The sequence below is a fragment of the Dinoponera quadriceps genome, unplaced genomic scaffold (genome assembly GCF_001313825.1).
Source record: "Dinoponera quadriceps isolate SergipeBrazil2010 unplaced genomic scaffold, ASM131382v1 scaffold37, whole genome shotgun sequence".
Lineage (NCBI taxonomy): Eukaryota > Metazoa > Arthropoda > Insecta > Hymenoptera > Formicidae > Dinoponera > Dinoponera quadriceps.
Genome location: NW_014554446.1, coordinates 465,918 through 470,589, shown reverse-complemented (window position 1 = coordinate 470,589; position 4,672 = coordinate 465,918). Strand labels below are relative to the sequence as shown.

The following is a 4,672-nucleotide window of genomic DNA, read 5'->3' as shown; positions in this document are numbered from 1 at the left end:
CGGAGCTTACTTTTATTTCATACACACATGTACCGATAATTTCACGACTGTACGACGTGCGCCTTATTTCGACCGGTCTGGGGAGAACCCGAATTCCTCGGTATCTCTCCGGGTCTCTCTCTCTCTCTCTCTCTTCGTACCTTCCAATGTCTCTCCCAGTTGGAAGGCGAGCGTATGGCTACGTCACTACACTGAGCTCACCGATTTAAATAAAATACCCACTCGGGTGCACCGCGTTTTAACCGATAACGCGATACACGCTGCTTGCTTTTTGCAACGTGTTAAGTGTGCGCGCGCGCGCGCAAGGGTTTATCGATGCCGCGTTCACAAATCGATCGCGGGTACATCTCCGCTCGCGACTCCTGCTATCCGCTCGTCGCCGGAGAACCCGTCGCCCGGTCCCTCGTGCGCTACACCACTGCCGGGTCGTATTGGCCGTCGGCGGTGGAGGGGAGCGGCGATGCCTCAGTAAACGCCGAGCGCTCGAGCCGTCGATGCCACGGCGAAGCGGTTTACGAGAGAGAGAGACTCGCCGCGAGAGAACCGGCATTGCTCGCGGACCGTCCGCGGCGCCGATCGACGCTCCTTTCGAGTTCCTTCCGATAAACGCGGCATTCGCGATCTATCGATCGCACGGGTGACCGCGCAACGATCGTTCCCCGACGGTGTGCGATTGTGTGGTAGCGGCGGCAGCAACGAGACCGGAGCGCTTACACACCGGGAGGGAGTCCTGCTCGTCGCGCGCGTATGTGTACGCGTGTCCGTGTGTCGTCGCTCGTGTGTGCCTTGTGCGAGCCTCCTCGCGCACAGTCGTTCGCCTTTCTCGCCTCGACGGCTGGTGCGGTGCCGCCGGCGCGTATGTACGCGTCGAAGAAGAAGAAGCAGCCGTCGCCAGTGTGTGTGTAATAAGTGAGTGTGCGTCTCCCTCCCTCCGCAGCCGTCGTCGGTGATATGTGCATTACGTGTGTGCGCGCCAGCGCGCGCGTGCACCGTGCGTTAGTTCAGCACTCGTGTGTTGCGCAACGGCGGCGCAAGTGTGACGATACTTTCGCGTAGCGTTCTTCAAGACGTCGCGCGTTATCAGCGTCTCTCTCTCTCTCTCTCCCTCTCGGCTGAGTGTGAGTGTGTGTGTTCTCTCATCCGGTGTGTCGTGTGCCTGTGCGTGCGTGCGTATGTGTGCACGGAGTCTTCTTTTCGTCGAAGACGCGATCGACGTAGGCACTGAGAAGAAGCGCGGCAGCTCCGCGTTAGTTTGTCTACTTCGGAGGGATACGGATGCTGCTGTTGCTGGTGAGGCGCCTCTTCGTATACCACACGACAGATTTATACACGAATACACACGGGGAAGGAGAGAGAGAGAGACAGCCGGAGCACCGTATACATGTACATACACATACGAATCGCACACGCATGCGCTCTACATGAAAACCGCCGGTCCTTCGCTCGTTGGCTCTCTCTCTCTCTCTCTCTCTCTTTCTTTTTCTCCCCCTCTATGTCCCCTCTTTCCCCTTCCTTGTCGCTCCTCTTCCCTCTGTCGGTCTTTCTCGTTCTCTCCCTCTCTCCCTTCTTCCTTCTCCCCCTCCGGCTTCTCCCGTTGGATTACCTCACGGACAAAGGATACGTAAACGGGGATATACGCGCTGGATAAACTTCATCGGGGCCTCTCTCTGTCTCTCGCTTGCTCGCTCACTCTTTCACCGTTTCTCCGCCCTCCCCGCCGACGACTATATAGGTATTGTTCTTCGCTTTGCTTCTATTCCATTCTGCACCGCTTCGTTCCGTTCCCTATCACAACGGGTGCCCCCGTGCTGCACCGCCGGGGCGACGGTGTGTTCGATAAACGCTATCGAAAGATTCTCCTCTTCCTCCTCTTCCTCATTTCCTCCCGAGCGAAGGGGGAGAAAGGTCGTTCGATTCCGTCGACACGACTCAAATCTTTGTTAATCCAGGAGATGCGCAACGGAGTACAACCGAGACTCCGTTTTCTCAGCTCGATATTTTCAAATCGCGCGGCTACAGCTCGGGTTTGCTACCTTACCACATGCTCCCTTGCGTTTTATTTCATTTTAGAATAGGAAGTAGGAAAGAGAGAGAGAGAAAGAGAGATGATACAAAGTGTACGGAAAATTCGTGCTCGGGGCTCTCGTTTGCGCGTAATAATACATTGTCATCATAATCATAATTTATTATTACATGATTGTTATATTATTATTACATATTAACTAATAACTTTAAATATATTTGTATTCTGTTTTTTAATTTATATTCATGCCAGATATCACGAGACTGTTGACTTTCGTTCCTGTAGATTCATTTCGCAGGGAAATTTTTATTTATCTTACACTATTCACACGCACGCACGCACGCACGCACGCACTCGCGCGCACACACACAACATTCCGACAGAAACTCAGCCGAGAGGAAAATTTAATTATTTCTCTTTGGAATTCCTAATTGCCGTCATTATACGGTGTTCCGTTATCTAATAATATGCTCCAATGTGTACTCTAATATGCTCCGATAAACTCCGTGATCCAATTTAGCCGAAGATAAAGCCCAATGGTCGCGTCGACACTTGTTACGAGAAAAAAAAATACCGTTCCGATAAAATTCAACGAGGACTTCCCACTGAAAATCTTAACGCACCACCTCCCTCCTCCTCCTCTTGCGAAACGCCGTTTCGAAAATTCCGATTAAGTCGATGCAATTTGCGCAAGACGGCGGCGCCACATAATCGCGGCGTAAGGCGAGCGGAAAACGGTGGTCGGTCGTAACGAGACAGGACGAGCGGAGAGGAGAGAAGGACACTCCTCTCGCGGGAGATAATCGTCCTTACGGTTCGAGCGTTTAGCGAGCGCCGTCACCGCTCGTATATCCACCCCAATGGATCTCCTTTGCTCGTAGTTTCTTCTTCGTCTCCTTCTTCCACCTTCATCCTCTTCTTTCGCCTTCATCACCACCACCTCCTCCTACTCCTGCGCCGCCGCCACTTAATGAAGCGGCAGTTTGCCGCTCGCCGGATGTGTACACGGTTCTGCTCCAGACCGTGTTTAATGGAGATTCCGGCCGGTATCGATCGCGCGTACGTGACAGATAGATACCTACGACGATGGTAATAGGATCAATCGCGGCCGGCACATCTGTGGCCCCTATATATAACTTATAACGCCGCCGCAAGTTATGACGAGCGGCCGAGCGGTGCATTATATGTATTATGTACCGGGCGACGTTACACGAAGCGGATTACCACGCGTGCGCGCGTGCGTACGCAACGTTATTACGACGACCGACCGGGTTTTTGCATCGGGCTAGTTTCCCCGACGCTCTGAGCTTTTGTGCTTTAACCAACGCGTTGACCGAGCCGCGTGTGTCGGCGACGAAAGAATCACTCAGGCTGCCGCCCGCGAACGACGCTGTGTGCGAAATATTTTGCAAATATGTTTCACAGGCGCGTGTATATATATGTATATGTATGTATGTACGTGTTTTTGCTTCGTTTTTCAATTTCTCTTTCGCTCTTTATTTTAAACGCGTGATGGCAGTGAACGCATCGATTGTTTCGGGAAAGCCACATGTGTGTGTGTGTGACGCTGCGGAATCGAATTTTACGGGAGAGGAAAGACGGTGGGCAATTTGTTCCGCACGGGTATTATATACGTGGGAATCGCGGATGTTAATGCGCTTACGCGGATACCGGCCGTGAGATTAAGACGTCGTATTTTCGGTGTAAATAACGAGGATAAGACTGATCTTAATTGGAAGATTTCTCGACGACTTATTTGAATATACGACTCCGCCGACGAGGTTGTCAGGCTGGTTCCGTCGGTTTAGTGTCGTTATGTGTAGCGCAGGGATATTAAGTAATTATACTTGCTCTCTTAGAGAGATATGTTATCTCGTTAAATGTTAACCAATTGCACAAGCCACGCGGCTACTCCCGTTTGCATGCGCGTATTTCCTGGGTGCGACAAATCTTACGCCGCTATACGCTAAACGCTATATAAATTGAACGCATCTTCGCACGATCCATGGTCGTTTTTGTCGGGGAATGACAACGATGTGTTGCCTATACTTCAAAAAAAAAAAATAAAAAAATTGTGAAAAAATTGCCAATTGATTTACACATTACATCGCAAAAGAGAGACATTAAAAGTTTAACAGTAATTTAGAGTCTTGATTAAGAATTATTATACTTGAAAAGAAGTGATATGAGTTTGATATCAACTTGCACTGCCTATACATCGAAATATTATGAAACTGTCCGTGCAACGAGAAAAATATTAATCACTCGAGATATACCGAAACTTTTTATACGTGTTCCTTGAAGTTAGCATGCTACTTTTATTATTTACTTTATTTTATTCATTTTTTACCTTTATAATTCTGTTTAATAAATACTAAACTTATGAGTGGCCTCTTTGAAAATACGACATTGAAAATACGACGTTGAAAATACGGCACTGAGTCATGGAATTTCCTTAAAAGGGAGGTCTTTAAAATTAAAGCCGCAAGTTACGGGCCACGTCTATCTTTATGTTCAGTCGGCATATTAAATTTCGATATCAAGTTATATCGAGTGACGTTATGCCGACAATATGTGGCGTTTTTTGATGTCGATTTTATAGCGCCGTAAAGGTCGATGGAAACTGCCGGTAGCGGGGGGGGGGGGGGG

At 49.5% G+C, this 4,672-nt stretch overlaps 1 protein-coding gene across 1 annotated transcript in view; it reads left to right on the top strand.

Annotated features, from left to right (window-relative positions):
- Positions 1-516: 516 nt before the first annotated feature.
- The window catches only part of LOC106748752 (zinc finger protein 608), a 162,583-nt gene continuing 158,427 nt past the window's right edge, over positions 517-4,672 (top strand). Inside the window, exon 1 of the mRNA XM_014627601.1 lies at positions 517-1,290. The gene's annotated coding sequence lies outside the window, so the exon portion shown is untranslated. The remainder of the gene's footprint in view (positions 1,291-4,672) is intronic.